Source organism: Spermophilus citellus (genome assembly GCF_964194105.1).
Source record: "Spermophilus citellus genome assembly, chromosome: 11".
NCBI lineage: Eukaryota > Metazoa > Chordata > Mammalia > Rodentia > Sciuridae > Spermophilus > Spermophilus citellus.
Window position 1 is genome coordinate 63,867,661 of NC_138192.1, and position 19,187 is coordinate 63,886,847.

General features: G+C 35.3%; 1 protein-coding gene across 18 annotated transcripts in view; it reads right to left on the reverse strand.

The window, feature by feature from the left end:
• The window catches only part of BAZ2B (bromodomain adjacent to zinc finger domain 2B), a 373,522-nt gene that overhangs the window by 178,201 nt on the left and 176,134 nt on the right, over nt 1–19,187 (reverse strand). The window contains exon 1 of one of the 18 annotated variants that reach the window (XM_081261488.1): nt 7,910–8,184. The exons of the other annotated variants lie outside the window; for them this stretch is intronic. The gene's annotated coding sequence lies outside the window, so the exon portion shown is untranslated. Of the gene's footprint in view, nt 1–7,909; nt 8,185–19,187 lie in introns of those variants that run through there. 18 annotated transcript variants of the gene reach the window in all.

Consider the following 19,187-nt stretch of genomic DNA (forward strand, 5'->3'; position numbering starts at 1 on the left):
GATATTGTTTTATAAAATATTAAGCAATACTCGGATTACATATAACCAGAAAGTTTATTTTATTCTTTAAATTTACTTTCTGAAGTACTATTGGTATGTGGTACATGCCTATAATCCCAGAGACTTGGGAGTCTGAGGCAGGAGAATCCCCAGTTCCAAGCCAGTTTCAGCAACCTAGCAAGGGCTGGAGATGTAGCTCAGTGGTAGAAGACCTATGGGTTCAATCTCTAGTAATGCACACACATGTTCTTACACATAATACATATGGCTTTCTTTTTTCCTTTCTTTTAAAAAATAAAATACAGGCTATGTCCTTAGACCAATATTCATTAAGCTTAATCCTTTACATACTTTATATGTTATAATAGAATATGTTATTACTTGATTCAACTTTTTTAAAAAATTTTTTAGTTGTACATGGACACAACATCTTTATTTTCTTTATTTTTATGTGGTAATGAGAATTGAATCCAGTGCCTCAACAAGTGCTAGGCAAGCATTCTACCATTAAGCTATAACCTCAGCCCCTTGATTCAACTGTTGTGTAAAATAGTTTGGTGTGCCTCAAAAAGCTAAATATAAACCTGGCACGATGGTGTACATGTGTAATCTCGGCTACCTGAAAGGTTTGTGAAGGGGGTTTAAAACCAGCCTGGGTAATTTAGCAAGACCCTGTCTGAAAATAAATTTTTAAAAAGGGACTGGAGATGAACTCAGTGATAGAACACTTGTCTAGCATGTGCACACTTTGGGTTCAAAGCCCAATACTACCAAAAAAAAAAAAAAGCAGAGACTTCAAAAAATACTTCGGGAAGACTTTGAGAAGATGCCCTACAAACAGATAAATGAATAAATATGATAAATGCACATACATTTTGTTTTATTTATATATGTGCAGATGAGTCATAAAAGACAATGAAGTTCTGAAACATGCTACAACATGTTTGAAAACTTAATGCTAAGTAAAATAAATCTGACCAAAAAAGGGTCAAATACTTTATCATTTTACTTATCAGAAATCTTCTAGGGACAAAGAGTGGATTAGAGGTTAGTAGAGCTGGAAGGTAGAAGAAATGGAAAGTCATTGCTTAATGATTAGTTTCTGTTTGGGTAACGAAAAGAATTTGGAAACAGTAGTAATGGTTGCACAACATTGAATATAATTAATGCCACTAAACTGCCTGCATAAAACTGGTCAACACTGGGGCTATGATATAGCTCAGTGGTAGAGCATTTGCCTAGTATATGCAACACCTTGAATTTGAACCCTAGCACACCCCCCAAAAAAATTGAAATGGCAACTTTTATGTTAAATGTATTTTGCAACTTTAAATGTGAATTGTATCTTAATCTAATTTTTAAATGTTTGAAGTCCTTCATTGCTTCAAAATTTTGCCCAGGTTCCTTTTCCTTAAAAAAAGAACTTCCCCTCCCCCTGTTATTCTAGTGAAGTATTTCAGTTATTTATATCACTCATTCAGCAATTAATCTTATCTTCCTTTTGACATTCCTAGTGTTTTAAAATTACTGGTACATAGTTAATATTTCATTATGCTTTGCTTACAAAACAAGATTAATTGCTCAAATTATCAAATCAACAACCATATGTAATATTTGTTTGTACTTTGTTTGCCAAACTAGACTAGTAATAGCTCACACTGAGAAGTCAAGACTCAGTAGCAACCTACTTCTTTAAATTAACAAAAATTTTTTGATTTTATACCTGCACAAATGTATTAAATAAAATTTTCTATAATAAATGGTAAGAGACCACATTCCAGAAAAAAATTAATCAGAATGCTCATTCTCTGAGCATTCCAATTAATCAAGGATATAACAGATTTAGTTCAATATGATTATTAAAGATAGACAATAATGAATACTTTTAAAAGAAATTTCTAATTGACCATTTTTTTTCTTGACTGAATCAAAGACAAGAAATTATTCAAATATAACTTTTTAAATGGTGAGTAATACACAAGCATTTAACATATACACTAATATTTTCTATGCCTAAGTAGAAATATTTAGGATATAAAATTATAATCCTTAACAGAATTAATTAATATGAAAATTACAGTTATTTTAGTGATAATAAAAATAACCAACTAAATTTTTCTTTTACTTAAATAATGCTTAAAATAAACATACTTAAGAGAAGTCTTTAAGGCATGATAATGAAATAGAAGACTTCAGAGAAAATAATAGGAAGGATAAATACACTTTTTTAAATTGTTGTTGTTCTTTGAAAAAACAACATAAAAATTTTAAGAAATGGCTGGGCACAGTGTTACACATCTTTAATTCCAGTAACTGAGGCAGGAGGTCACAAGTTCAAAGCCTGTCTTAACAACAAAATCCTCAGTAACTTAACAAGTCTTTGTTTCAAAAAAAAAAAAATTCTTTTAAAGTATTTTCTTAGTTGTTTATGGACCTTTATTTTATTCATCTATTTACATGTGGTGCTGAGAATCAAACCTAGAGCCTCACACATTTGAGGCAAGCACTGTACCACTGAGGCACAACCCCAGCCCTGTCCAAAAAAAAATATTTTAAAAGGACTAGGGATGTAGCCTAGTGGTAAAGAACCCCTGGCTTCAATCCCTGTTTTTGAGAAATGCATCAAAACAGCTGCACTAAAGTCACATACTTTCAGAAACCTAGGTATACAAAGCCTAGGTAAAGTTTCTGCCCATTTTCAGAGTAAACGCTTTAAAATGAGCTATTTTAGAGTCATCAGGCTACTTTTATCTACAGCAGAGTTTTGTGCTTTTTAAATTTTTATTTTTTTTAAATATTTACTTTTTTAGTTGTAGTTGGACACAATACCTTTGTTTATTTTTATGTGGTGCTGAGGATAGAACCCAGGGCCTCGAATGTACTAGGCAAGTGGTCTACCACTGAGCCACAACACCAGCCCCTGTTTTTTTTTTTTTTTTAATTTTTATTAGTACTTTTTATGTTATATCTTTGGAAAAATATTTCTTAACTGCTATTTGTTTGATTTGTTATCTGTGTCTTTAAACACATATTATAAATGTAAACAATATTAACTCACATGAAGATTAAAATTATATTCTGATTCAGAAGACAAAAACTTTAAAATTTTTAAATTTGGCATTGTTACATCAAAAGTAAAACTGCTTCAAAGAACAACTATATTTATATTTCCTACTATAGTAGAACAACATATTCACTTTTACAATGAAAATACCCACTGGCATCTTAGAAATTATTACTTTTCCAGTCAGAAACATGGTTGTACAGCAAGCTCACTGGCCAAACCAAAAAGGGAAGGAAATAAAAAATAGTCTCCAAGCTGACAGAATATGAGTTAAGAATTATTATTTATTAAAAAGTTCTTGGGCCAAGGACCTGAACAGACACTTCTCAGAGGAGGATATACAATCAATCAACAAGTACATGAAAAAATGCTCACCATCTCTAGCAGTCAGGGAAATGCAAATCAAAACCACCCTAAGATACCATCTCACTCCAGTAAGATTGGCAGCCACTATGAAGTCAAACAACAAGTGCTGGCGAGGATGTGGAGAAAAGGGTACACTTGTACATTGCTGGTGGGACTGCAAATTGGTGCGGCCAATTTGGAGAGCAGTTTGGAGATTCCTGGGAAAGCTGGGAATGGAACCACCATTTGACCCTGCTATTGCCCTTCTCGGACTATTCCCTGAAGACCTTAAAAGAGCATGCTACAGGGATACTGCCACATCGATGTTCATAGCAGCACAATTCACAATAGCTAGACTGTGGAACCAACCCAGATGCCCTTCAATAGATGAATGGATAAAAAAAATGTGGCATCTATACACAATGGAGTACTATGCAGCAATAAAAAATGACAAAATCATAGAATTTGCAGGGAAATGGATGGCACTAGAGCAGATTATGCTTAGTGAAGCTAGCCAATCCCTAAAAAACAAATACCAAATGTCTTCTTTGATATAATGAGAGCAACTATGAACAGAGCAGGGAGGAAGAGCAGGAAGAAAAGAGTAACATTAAACAGAGACATGAGATGGGAGGGAAAGGGAGAGAAAAGGGAAATTGCATGGAAATGAAGGGAGACCCTCATTGCTATACAAAATTACATATAAGAGGTTGTGAGAGGAATGGGAAAATAAACAAGGAGAGAAATGAATTACAGTAGATGGGGTAGAGAGAGAAGATGGGAGGGGAGGGGAGGGGAGGGGAGGGGGGATAGTAGGGGATAGGAAAGGTAGCAGAATACAACAATTACTAATAGGGCATTATGTAAAATTGTGGATGTGTAACCGACGTGATTCTGCAATCTGCATTTGGGGTAAAATTGGGGGTTCATAACCCACTTCAATCTAATGTATGAAATATGATATGTCAAGAGCTTTGTAATGTTGTGAACAACCAATAAAAAAAGTTCTTATATGATTTATATTTCAGGAATTAAAATTTATACATGAATCCAACAAGTTTGGGCTGTTATTCCAAAGTCACAGCATATTAGAAAAGGAATGAAAATGATGATGATAGCAACTATAATTTTTTAAAGCATTCATTAAACATTATACATTGGGGTGGGAGTCAGGAGTAGAAGGAGTATCTGTACTAGGTAACTATAGTGAAAGCTGTACAAATGACTTGACTCCATGATTAAGAATCTATAAAATTTATGTCCCAAGACTATCACTGTGCTACAATGCAGAACAAAAATTAATGTTCAACAAGACCTCAAAATAATACAAAAATTAACATCACATACTTTTTTTTTTAACACAAGGAACATTATCAACAGAATCTAAAGACCTGGATTTAAATCCAGTCTTTAGCTTCACCATTTTTATTAATGATGTCAGGCAAATATTAATCTGCCTCACATTCATTTTCTCTAAATATGAAATGAAATATTTATTTACCTTAGAGTGCTATGTTTAGAATCAACAAATGTAAAAGCATGCTGGTATGATACTCATGAATATAGTAGTTACTGAAATACTCTAAAAATTTGGATATCCAGAATAATTATTTCTTTGATATGAACAGTTTTTTCACTTTTTAAGTCTTATTATTTTTCAGATGCTTAGATGTTACTCTAGTTAGTAAATATGCAAAACCATAAAAATGCAAAGATTCACGTAAGTATTATAGCAAATGCTCCTGAATTCCATTACCAACTACCTCTTTGGCTGAGTAAATGCAATTCATTCTTTAATCCCAATTTAGGTTGTTATCTCCTCTGTAGAACATTCCTATATTTCCAATTGCACACAGACATTTCAAATCTACCATATCCAAACCTGAAGTCCTGTTTCTCCATCCCCATTCCAAATATGTTCCACCTGAAAACCCAACTTCATCTTTTAATTGCTAAGCCAAAACCTTATCCATCCTTTCTTCCTTTTCCTCTCATATCTACTCCATCAAGAACTGCTTTGTTTTACCTTAAAAACATCCAGTTATTGATTGATTGATTGATTGTACAAAGTGATTGATTGATTGATTGTACAAAGTGACCTACCACTGAGCTACATCCCCAACCATTTTTTAATTTTTTTTAATTTAATTTAATTTTTTAAATTTAATTTAATTGGTGGGATTGCAGGTTTTGAGTCACTGTGCCCCGATAAATCATCCAGATTTTACTTCTCCCTAGCCACTATCTTCTCTCATTTAGATTATCATAAGAACCTTTTAACTGGTGGGCCTTGCCACGATACAGTCTATTCTCAGCATAGCAACAGAAGTGATCCTATGTGTCAGTTCAATTAAAAATATAATCCAGATCTACAGAAAGCCATGTAAGGCTTCAGTGGTCTCTAAGGTCCTCCCTTGTACTCTCCCTTCTCCTTCACTCTACTTTCCATCACAATGGCCTCCATTCATTTTAAAGCACATACCAGTCAGGCTCCAGCCTCATGCTCTCTGCCTTGAAGACTCCTCCTAAGGGCATCTACACAGCTAACTTCTTTGATCTTTGCTCAATATCACTTTATTTATTGTTTACTTCTAAGTCTACTATACATTCCACAAAGGTAGAGACCTTTGAAAGTTTTATTTACTGATATTTTTCCATATACATAGAACAGCTTTAATCCTAAAACTGGCAGTCACTCCATCTGTAGTCTTGGGACAGTCATTTAAATTGCTTACCTCAGTTTTCTTGTCCACTACCATATGAGTGGTTAGGTAAAATTTGCATGTCTATTTCCTGGTGGTAGTACAAACTATACTATACATGACATAATTATCATCAATATTAAATGATGATAGCGGGGACTGGGGTTGTGGCTCAGTGGAAAAGGCAAGCACCTAGCATGTGTGAGGAGGCACTGGATTTGATTCTCAGTATCACTTATAAATAAATAAAATAAAGGTCCATTAATGACAAAAAAAATTTTTAAATGATGATAGAATTAGCCCAGATGTTTGCACATAGTATGCATTTAATACACGACATCTATTACTTGTTATTACAAAAATAGGTTACTTAAATTAGTAAATTTGTAAAGCAAAGATAATGTGAAGATTATCATTTAAATTCTGTTTGATAACTAAGTTAGAATATTCACTAAACACAATATTTAGAATCTCCTTAGGATATAACAAGAATTTATATTAAAAATTACTGAGTCACCAAAAATAAACTTGATAAGCATTTTACAGAAGAAATACCTTAATTTTCAATAAAGAGGAATTCTATTTACATAATCCCAGAATATTTTTTAATATTTTAAGATGTTAGGCTCTATAATATTCTTCAGTAACTACCTTCAAATTTTAAAAAATTTTAAATGATTTCTCTTATATAGCCAAAATACCCAACACTAGATATTAAAAATTAAATATGGTACTATTTAGGTCACCTATACATATAGGCCTATAATATACACATATATTCTTCCTTCTACTCTGAACAATCTCATTTTAAAAAGTAATAAGACTTTTGAGAAAAAGTTAAATAAATTCTAACTTTTACTAAATTATCTCCAAGCTTGCCATTTCTCATTTTAGTCATGTGTCCGATTATATGTATATTATTTAGGTAATGTTATATCGATGTTGGAACAACACTGGGAGTTCAGTTCAATTTAAAAGGCTAATGTAATAGTGTTTATTTTAAAGCTCTAAAAATTTTCTGTTATTTCTGTCTACTGTGGCTCTTAATGTCTTCCTATCTGCAGAGTCACTTATCTATTTTATAAAATACTTGTGAATTTGTTTTCTTCATAGTTTGTACTACCACCAGGAAATAGACATGCAAATTTTACCTAACCACTCATATGGTAGTGGACAAGAAAACTGAGGTAAGCAATTTAAATGACTGTCCCAAGACTACAGATGGAGTGACTGCCAGCTTTAGGATTAAAGCTAAGAAGCTCATTATTCCCTTCTTAAATTTTGAATACTGAACATTGTTTTTAAGTCATGATGATCTCTTAACTAAGAGCAACAATTTAATATAATAAAATTATTATCAACACAATATATGTAAACAGAATTATGAAATTTATTAAATAATAAAATTACTTTATCCCAGTAGTCACTGAAAAAAAATTAATCTAATTTACTCTGTAAGTTATTTTTAAAAATTTGCTTAGAGTGCCAAGAAAGTAGCAGCTTAATATATTTTATCATTCTAATGTCTTTAAATATAGCTAACTTCTTTAACCAAAATCTACAATAAGTATATGAGATGGTTGGATTTAAGATATCAAACAGAAATACTTTTGCATTTTTTTAAAAAACCCTACAAACTTAAAAACCAGTTGTATCTACTCTTATTATAAACTTCAACTTCAAGATATATTTGTAAGAGATCTATCAATGAAAAGACAATGATAAAAAGTAAAGCAAACATCAAATAAATACTCTTGCATTCACAGGAGAAAAAGACAGTATAACATTAGCAGCTTACTGTGGAGAGTGGGTTTAATCAGGAAGTAGCCATTATCCTTTCGATTCAGAGCAGTGACAGCACTCCAAAACAACAAGCCGTGATATTCTTTCAGTTAAAAGGCATGAAAGAATACCTGCTATTGTGTCCTAGCTTTGCTGACCCCAAAGGTCACCATATGTCTTTTATCAAAAGCTATAATAAAAACATAATCCAAGCAAGCATTTAGTATGCTCTATTTCTTGAAACACCTAAAATCTACCTAACACAACCTCTCTCTCTCAGTTACTCACAAAACATGGCTGTCTTATTCAGAGATTAGCAATTATTGTAATGAGATACTGTCGGAGAGGGTCAAATAGTACTTCCTGCAGTTTACACATCTTGATTTCCTGGTAAACAAACTGAAAGGCAGGTGGAGCACTTAGATCACCAGTAAACGTGAAGGCTCACGTGACAAAACTAAGGCAGGTAAAGCTGACATCTCAAGTAATCGGTTCTTAATTTTATTAACATCAAAACCAACAATGAGAAGAATTTTGTTACTTCCTTTTTAAAAGGGAGTTCATTCTTGACGTGAAATAACTCACAGTTTAAAATAAAAAATGCTTGAAAACTGAGATGGTTTAAGCAGCTTTCAAAAATTAGTTTTAGTAAATAAGCTGTAAAAACGAGACAAATGCTAACAAATTGCTTTAAAAACAAATAAGAATTTAAAAAAAAAAAAACCTAAGGAAAAGTCTTTAAATTTTAACTCCTTCAAGAAAGTAAATAAAAGAAATTTCTGAGTCTTAATAAAAGACCAAAATTAAAATTCTTTGCCAAACCACACTTCCAAAATACTACTTTAAAATTTATGTAGCAGTCTTTGAAAAAAACTCAATCGTATGAATCAAAAAGTTTACATAACTTGAAGCTATTCCTTATATCATTTTAAACTTGTATTTCAAAAAAATAAAAAAAAAAAAACTGGTCAACTGTGAGCACTTAAAAAAAAATTGTTAGCTTGAAAACTAAGTTTCCTTGTCCTTAGTTTTTCCTCCCTAAACTGCTCTTCTTTTTGCTCCCTAAATTTCTAATATAGTTCAATGAAGGTTGATTTAAATTAATTATAGGTATAAGACAAATAAAAACCTATGATAAACTAAGTCAGTACTTTTAAAATATGTAGCAGTTTTTAAAAAATCTGTAAAAATTGCATTTCTTAAAAATTCTATGTTTACGAACACTACACCTTTGTTTTATTATGTACATAGTATGTTTTCATCTTAATGCAAAGAGCTCTCAAGACTTTTTTAACAATATAATCTTATCAAAACATTAAAATTATATTGCTTAGATTAGGTTTATAATAATTCAGTTTGCAAAATAAAGTTAATGCACTAAAATAGAAAATACAACAAAACAGAATAATAATAAAATCAACAACAAAAAGAACACCCAAGCAGATAAGACTGTGCCAAGGGTACAGAATCTCTCATCACAAATACCTAATTTTTCATTTCAGAAGTATACTTTCAGTATTAAATCACTGTAACACAAGTCACTAACAATCACTAATCACCACCTTTACTAAAAATGACATGTGAATGAGGGAATTTTCGGAAAACTATGATTAAGGCATTAACAGTTTCAGCTGAATTTCCTGGTCAAATTAAATAACTTGTATGTTCTACAGCCACTTGGAATGCAAAAACACAATTCTCATTTCTACTATAGAAAATTTAAATTGTATTTCCTATGATATTGGTAGGCTTGATTTTGTAATTCGTTTGCCTAAACAAAACAAAAATTTAAATTAGAAAATTATTACTTTGTTTTAAAAAATCCATGATTATCTTAATTTCCCATAAAGGGCCAAAATTTAGAGAATGATGAAGAAAAATGTAGAAAGGAAGAGCAAATAAATTTGATATTTTATTTTATTCAAGGTGGCATTTATCAAGGGTTGGTGAGTTTGGATATTAAGAATTTATAGATAAGACAAAAGGGGAGAGAAGTATATATGGCATCCTATGAGTTATGAAAAGACTCCCTCTCTGAGCTGACAAATGAGAAAAGGGAACTCCTACCCCCACCCCATCTCCTTAGGGTATTTCAGCCAAGCACTCTTTTTAGAGCATTTTCAGCACAACTAACTGTACCTAATGATTCTATAAAGGCAAAAGATTCAGAAAATATTCTTCTGCTCCCTGGCAAGTCCAAAAACAGGAAAGATAACTCAGTAACTTAAAAAAATAACTGCACCATGTCAGTTGCTATCATGTCAAATGAACACTATTAAAATTTAACAATGCTTCACTCTGATATTCATATGAGGTAAATAGGGAGTAGCAAATCAAATCTTCATTATAGTTGGCTGAGTCTCCTTTATCTCCCCAAACTGATAAGCTTGTGTACTCCTACCTCCCAGATTATTTTTATGTTGTTTCCTATTTCTTCCACTACACCTCATTATCAGGACAGGTCTCATCGCCTGCAGGACATTGCTTTCACAGTATCTGACTATTTGGGCCCATAAAACTTTCTTTTTCTACGTGATTTATTTTATATTACTCTGTAATAACTTGGGGATCTCCTTAACTAGAACTTGGAAATTCTTCTTTTATATTACTCATTGTGAATAATAAAACACTCAGCATGTAGCAAACACTAAATTAACTTAATACGAGCTATTAATAAACTAACACACACACACACACACACACACACACACACACACCAGCTCATGTTCGTTCAACATAGCCAAGGTGTTTATTAGGATTTCATTAAGTGAACCAGAAGGCCAATTTTTACCAAACAGACAATTTCTGTGCAGTATAAAATCAACTCACATTTAATCAAATCTTGGGCTATTTGATTTCTAAGCTTGTCAAAAGAATGTCAACTATGGTGGCAATCTTTCAGAACACTATGAAAACCAAACTGATTTTGAAAACTATTGTGAGACATCAAAATGACTTACATTAAATGTCCAATACTGCTTGATCCATATTTGAACACATTAATAAGAATTATGCAACCTCATACATTTTTGTGATTAAATGAACACTTCCACTGTATAACCACTGAAATTTATTATTTCGGAATTTCTTATTTTATGAAAATTCAACATACATTTTTTGCTATTGCAAAAGGTAGCAGTCTTCAGATCTGCCATATGTACACTTACTTAACATTTTCTTGCAATAAGAAAAACCACTCAACATTTAAAAATGTTAGAAAGCATATGCTTAAGTAGCACATATTAATTATCAGCTTAAATCAATCAAGATTACATTGTGTTCATTTAACAAGTTAGAGGGTAATTAACATGGATACATTATTATCCACCTCTTTTAAATGTTTACTTTAGAGAACAATAGTAGAACATAAATCTATAATAAAAATTAAAAAGGTTATTGAAGAAATTTAAACAACAAAATAATATGATTCAGTTTTCTTTCTTTTCCTTAAAAACAATTTGGTAAAAGTAAACCGAAGTCAGCTAAATGTATATATTTTCAGTAATTGAAACATAATAGATACAGAGTCTGAGAGAATACAATATTCATTTTGCTGCAGAAGAACATTCATTGCATAACAATGAGATTTGCTAATGAAATCAACCATCAACCTGAAATACATATGTATTAAACCAAGACCTCAGTGTCATTTTCTTTTTGCATCGTTTGTTCTTTCTTTCATTTTTCTCGACCTTTTCACTATTTTTGTACTTCAAATTTAAGAACTTATTGATAAAGCAGTCAAGACTATAATATTATAGTGTGCTGCTTTTTATTCATCACATTTATTTTTAATGTAAATTCCAATGGTTCTGCTTCTAGCGGCAGTATTAATGTACCTTTAAAAAAAAAAATCTATGGATGCTACCAGAAGAGACAAAGGAAGTTCCTTTCTATAGACAATTCTGGATCAGATCTAAAAAAATTTTATCAGCATTTGCCATAAATTCCATATGAAAACTTTTCCTGTGAGTGTTCATTTAATAAGAAATAATAAAATGATAATAAATGTATTTTAAAGTCACTTTTGTAATAATATAAATCCTCTAGCACTTTCTACTGCTGATAATTATTAATTAAAATAATGTAGGGATAATGTAATAACTATCAACATAAAATTGTTCTAATTTTTTAAATAAAATCATATTTTCCCCAAAAAAATGTTTTACTATCTTGGTCTGCAAATATTGATTTCCAATTTCCATTTGTCAAAAATAAGTAATTCTGAGAACTTTCTTAAAGAATTATGACCAAGTTATAATTTTCTGTAAAAGCATAAAAGACTATCAATGTTTTTTTATATTATTTAATTAAAGTTAAATATTAATATTACCCCCAATCAATTATATCTGTTTGAGAATAAGCTATTTAATGACAGAACTAACTATCCTATTGGTTGTCTATTGACACATTTGGTTTTCAATTCCACGTGTGCTACAGTTGAAAGAAACAGTCTAACCTTTATAGTATATAATTGCAACTAATTTGTGATAATAACAGTTTTACAAAGGAAAAAAAATAGTACTTATACCAACTAAAACAAAGTCAAACAGAAGACTACTTCCTATTTTTATTTTTATAATATAAGTATGCCTTAAAACAATATCCTGCTAAAATAACAAAAATCTATTATGAATTCTAGTTCTGTTAGAAAAGTAAACCAAGTAATTAAGAGATTCCTTATTAAAGTTCCATTGACAATGTCATACCGGTCAAAATTATAAAAATCTTGGGACTGGAGGTGTAGCTCAGAGGGAGAGCACTTGCCTAACATGCATGAGGCTCTGGGTTCTATGGGGTAGTACATGAATGAATGAATGAATGAATGAATGAATGAATGAATGAATGAAAATACTGAAGGATAACTTTAAGCAAAGAATCACATATCCTAGAGCAATCATTAATCCATAATCCACACATTTCCTTAAAACTTAGAAACTTCTATTAAAATGGTAAAATACAAATCAGAGTAGAGAATCAGTGTAAATAAATGTCTACAAGCAACCAAAAATCTACTTTTATTAGGACAATCTGAAAATTTTATTAGCAATCCTAAAATTGGAAGGTCATCTATATTCTTGCTACTCAAAGTGAAACATCAGCAATACTGAAATTATTTGTTAAAAATGTGAAATCTCAGGCCCCAGTCCAGACAAACTGAATCAGAATCTTCTTTTATACATTACAGATGCTGTAACCTAAAAAATTCTTCAGCGTACTAAATAAACATCTATACACAAATTCCAGTAATCTCTGATATTCTAACAACTTCTCAAAACTCCATATTAAAACACAGAATCTTCACTGGATACAGTGGCACACACATTTGTAATTCCAGCTACAGAGAAGGCTGAGGGAGGAGGATTGCAAGTTCAAGGCCAACCTAGGCAATTAAGTGAGACCTTGCCTCAAAATAAGAAATAAAAAAAGCTGGGAATGTAGTTCAATGATAAAGTGCTAAGGGTTAGATCCTCAGTACTAGAGGACAAAACAAATAAACAGCCCCCTCAAAAAAACCCAGAATATTCAGCAAATAAACAATCTATTTGTTTTATCCAAAAGTCCATTGTCTACCATTTGCTTCATCATCTAAAGTCTCATTCAACTGACTACTGATTTGAAATCAATGATAATATAAGGAAGAAGAGTGCCAGATTAATACTTTTCTAACAAAAGTTTGGAAAATATAAAATAGATAAAACTGAAGTACTTAATGCTATCGTAGCAATGATTTAAAATTATTTTAGTGTGAGAGTTCTTTCTTCAAACAAAATCTTGTGAAGAAGCCCAATATAGTAGAAAATAAACAAAGGGCTTTTCTTTGGGGTAAAGGAGGCACACAGCAGCTGCCAAGGCAACTCAAGAGAACCAACCAGGCCAGGTTGGGTGGTGCTTGCTTGTAGTTCCAGCTTCTTGGGAAGCTAACAAGTAGGATCCAGAGTACCATCTGCTTTGAGAAAAAGGAACTACTTAAAAATTAAAAAAAAGAAAAAGAAAAAGAAAACTTGTTAACACTAATCACATTTACTGTTTATCAAAGCAAGTCATAAAGTTTATTCTGCAGTGTTTTTTTAATTTTTATTTTTAATTGTAGTTGGACACAATACCTTTATTTTGTTTATTTATTTTTATGTGGTGCTGAGGAGCTAACCCAGGGCCTCTCACGTGCTAGATGAGCACTCTACCACTGAGCCACAACCCCAGCCCTATTCTGTAGTGTTTTAAGAACACCACCAAATTAAAGTTATGTAATTATTTTTTCTTAATTTGAATTATTTTTTTAAATAGATCCAATTGATGAAGTTGAATAATAATGTTATCTTTGACTAAATTATTTTAATTATTAAATACAAAGCCTATGTTAAGTATTACACAACTAATAACAGATGACTGGACAAAGTACTTGACACTCAATTTCTTGGAAGGGTAAGACAAATTCATGGAACATACCAAGTGCCATAAGAATGGTATAATTAAAGTATAATGGGAGCAAAAGGGAACTGAAGATGTCAGAAAAGGTTTCATGAAAAGGTGACATGTAAAGTAGACCTTGAAAAGTGTGTAGGAATTTGAATGGAAAAGATGGCCAGATGGGGGAATTAGGAAACCAGATATCTCAAGTGAAGAAACAACATATATGCTAAGGATCAGAAGCTTAAAAGGACTTAATATGTTCAAAGACTAGGATGAGGTGGAATGCAAGTTCCGTTATACAAGAATCATGATTTGCACCTAAAATACAATGTCAATATAGTTATATAGATATAAAGCAGTATAAAAGCTCATTGAATATCTATTATTTGAATAAATCAATCAACAAATAATAAAAAATAAGGTGGTCTGGCAAGTACATAGAGCACAAGTAAAAAATAGTGGAAGACATGGCTGTAAAAGTGGTTTAGGATTGTTGGGAGCCACTCTGGACAGGAGCTATGTATATGGCAAACAGCCATGGGCTGTGTGTGTGTGAGCTGTGAGCATCTTGAGCACACAAAGTGGACTGGACTGATGATGATGTTCTATCTGGGCTGTGCACATATTTGTCCCTTTCATTTGCTCTGCCTTTGATTCCCACACAGCACATGAGATGGGCGAGGCCTTCCAAGATGTCAGGCAACCTGCTGACAGCAGGACATCAGGAAGCTAGACTCAGTCCCCTAAAACCTGATTCCTAGCCTCATATGAATGGCTTCTCCCCAGTAAAAATGGGTTCAAGGCATGCTTTTTCTGGTTCTTCCCTGCCTTGCCTCCTTTATGGGAGCTGAGTCAGAGGAGCTGTCACAGAACCCAAGGAAAAAGGTATTTCTCTGTCTCTGTGTGATTACTTTGTGGCAGCCCAGTTCACCTGGAGTGACCCTGACTGCTTCAGTCTTGTATCACAACATAGGACCTTATTGAAAATGACCTTGAATACCACATTAAGGTTTTCAAAAGTATGCTGCAAACAATGGTAAACTACTTTCATTAGAAATACTGACCTAGCAGTTTTAAGTGGGATGAACTGGAGGAGGAAGAGATTTCCAATAAGGATTGTCACAGTATTTGGTCTACTGAAACAGTTTAAGTAAGAGCAAGTGTCTGTACTAAGGTTGCACAGAAGTGTCACAAAAGAGGAGATGAATATGAAAGCTATGGAAGCCAAAATGAATCACAATTGTTTTTATTTCATGGCTGGTCAAGGTAGAGCAAGAAATAAGAAAGTATATTGTAGAAGTAAAATCTATTGGACATCTATAGAGAGGGAGGGAATAGAAAGGCAAAAATTAAACAAATGCTAAATATATCAAGAAATCCTTTCGCACTGGTACAATAACTGTAGAAAGATGTTAGACAACATAAAGTAAAAAGTGCATGTAGCCTATATATAAGACAGTAATTCCACTTCTGGATATGTAACCTGGAAATGTGTGTGTGTGTGTGTGTGTGTGTGTGTGTGTGTGTGTGTGTGTATATATATATATAAAAAGAGTTATGCATAAGGATGTTAATTGTGGGCTGGGGATATAGCTTACTGGCAGAGTACTTCCCTAGCATGCATGAGACCCTGGATTTGATTCACAACATCCTAAAAAAAAAGAATGAATGAATGAAAAGAAAGAAGCTGGGAAATATTCAAGAAAGAATAAGTAAACGGGAGGAAAGATGGCGGCGAAGGGAGTGCATCACCCCCGTGTACAGCGTCACTGTTCGGGAGAATGATGAGTTAGATCAGCTAAAAACTATCTTGTTAGGAATTTCTAGCAAAACTGGGGGGCTCCAAAACCTAGTGGAAGGATTTTCATTGCATGAGGATCAGCTACAGGGGCTCAAACGCGAGCGATTTGTCCGCACGGAGGGTCACACTGCTTATTCAGCAAATCGCCCCGCGGCTAGAATCTGCGGCACGCACTGGGAAGCAAGAGATAGCAACGCAAAGATACAGCGCTGCGGATTCTGTGGGCTCCTGCCAGCTGTGCAATCACTGTACACAGTGCTGAATTCTGGGTTTGAGAAGGGGGAAGGAAGCGGTCCAGTTTGGTTCTCCACACCAGTCAGACCACAGAGGAGCCCAGCGGCCACCATCTTGGAGAGCTGACGTCATCATCCCTGTTTTCAACTGATCGCAGCTCATTCAACTATACAACAGGTAATTTCAGGCTGCCATTCGCCTGCGTCTCACAAAGTACTGCTCTGCAGTAGGGGCCGAGCAGAGCAGCCGCCCGAGCCCGCAAGTTAGGTACACCTGCGACCGACCGGCAGAACAGGCCCAGCGGTCCGCAGGCGTGGTAGACACATCACCCCAATTGGAGTAGGGGCAGAGCAGAGCCTTTGCCCGCGCCCGGAACAGGCCCAGCGGCCCGATGGTGTGGTAGTCACGTCACCCCAATTGGAGTAGGGGCAGAGCAGAGCCGCCACCCGCGCCCGCAAGGTAGGCAGACCTGCAACCGACCGGCGGATCAGGCCCAGCGGCATGCCGGCATGGTAGACACGTCACCCCAATTGGAGTAGGGGCACAGCAGAGCCTTCGACCGCGCCCGGAACAAACAGGCCCAGCGGCCTGCCAGCGAGACAGACACGTCACCCCATTTGGACTAGGGGCAGAGCAGAGCCGCCACCCGTGCCCACAAGGTAAGCAGACCTGCGACCGACTGGAGGAACAGGCCCAGCGGCCTGCCAGCATGGTAGACACGTCACCCCAATTGGAGTAGGGGCAGAGCAGAGCCGCCACCCGCGCCCGGGACAGGCCCAGAGGCCCGCCGGCGTGGGAGTCACGTCACCCCCATTGGAGTAGGGGTAGAGCAGAGCCACCACCCGCGCCCACAAGGTAGGCAGGCCTGTGACCGACTGGCAGAACAGGCCCAGAGGCCTGCCGGCACCGCAGACACGTCACCCCATTTGGACTAGGGGCAGAGCAGAGCCGCCGCCCGTGCCCACAAGGTAGGCACACCTGCAACCGACCAGAGGAACAGGCCCAGCGGCCTGCTGGCATGGTAGACACGTCACCCCAATTGGAGTAGGGGCAGAGCAGAGCCGCCACCCGCGCCCGGGACAGGCCCAGAGGCCCGCCAGCGTGCTAGTCACGTCACCCCAATTGGAGTAGGGGTAGAGCAGAGCTGCCGCCCACGCCCGGAACAGGCCCAGCGACCCGCCGGCGTGGTAGACACGTCACCCCAATTGGAGTAAGGGCAGAGCAGAGCCGCCGCCCGCGCCTGCAAGGTAGGCAGACCTGCGACCGACTGGCAGAACAGGCCCAGGGGTCCGCGGGCATGGTAGACACATCACACCAACTGGAGGAGGGGCAGAGCAGAGCCGCCGCCCGCGCCTACAAGGTAGGCAGACCTGTGACTGACTTGCAGAACAGACCCAGGGGCCAGCCAGCGTGGCAGACAGATCACCCCAATTGGAGGAGGAGCACAGCTGCTGCCCGCCCTGCAAGGGAGACTTTTCAACTATACAAGAGCAATATAAATATATAGGGGGAAAATTTCAAAAACACAACAGTTTCACCAAGCAGAAAGAAACGCGAGCAGTATGAAACGACAAGGAAAGAAAGGACCACAAGCAATGCAGGTCAACTCAACTTTAGAAGAGGTAATAGCTGCAGCAGATGGAATGTCAGATAAAGAATTCAGGATATACATGCTTCAGATGATCTGGAGTCTTAAGGAAGACATTAGACAGCAAAATCAGACAATGAAAGACCACTTCAACAATGAATTACATGAACAAATCCAAGAAGCAAAAGATCAACTATACAGGGAGATAGAGGTAATAAAAAACAAACAAACAGAAATCCTAGAAATGCAGGAAGCAATAAACCAACTTAAAAACTCAATTGAGAATACTACCAGCAGAGTAGAACACTTAGAAGATAGAACATCAGACAATGAAGACAAAGTATTTCAACTTGAAAAGAACATAGACAGCTCAGCAAGACTGTTAAGGAACCATGAGCAGAACATCCAAGAAATATGGGATAACATAAAGAGACCAAACTTAAGAGTCACTGGGATACAGGAAGGTATAGAGGTCCAAACCAAAGGAATGAGCAATCTATTCAATGAAATAATACGAGAAAACTTCCCAGACTTGAAGAACAAGACAGAATCCCAAATCCTAGAAGCATACAGGACGCCGAATGTTCAAAATCATAAGAGATCCACACCTAGACACATTATAATGAAGATGCCCAGCATACAGAATAAGGAGAGAATTTTAAAAGCTACAAGAGAAAGGAAGAAGATTACATTTAGGGGTAAACCAATCAGGATAACAGCTGATCTTTCAACACAGACTCTGAAAGCTAGAAGATTCTGGAATAACATATTTCAAACACTGAAAGAAAATGGGTTCCAACCAAGAATCGTGTATCCAGCGAAATTAAGCTTCAGGATGGAAGATGAAATTAAAACCTTCCACGATAAACAAAAGTTAAAAGAATTTGCAGCTAGAAAACCATCTCTTCAAAACATCCTTGGCAAAACATTTCAGGAAGAGGAAATGGAAAATAACAATGAAAACCAACAGTGGGAGGTAGGACAGTAAAGGGGGGAAAATAAAGAGGAAAACAAACCATGTTTAGTAACATAAATAAACAAATATGGCTGGAAGAACAAACCATATCTCAATAATAACCCTAAATGTTAATGGCTTAAACTCACCAATTAAGAGACACAGACTAGTAGAATGGATCACAAAACAAGACCCAACAGTATGCTGCCTACAGGAGACGCATTTGATAGGAAAAGATACACATAGACTGAAGGTGAAAGGTTGGGAAAAATATCACTCATATGGACTTTGGAAACAAGCAA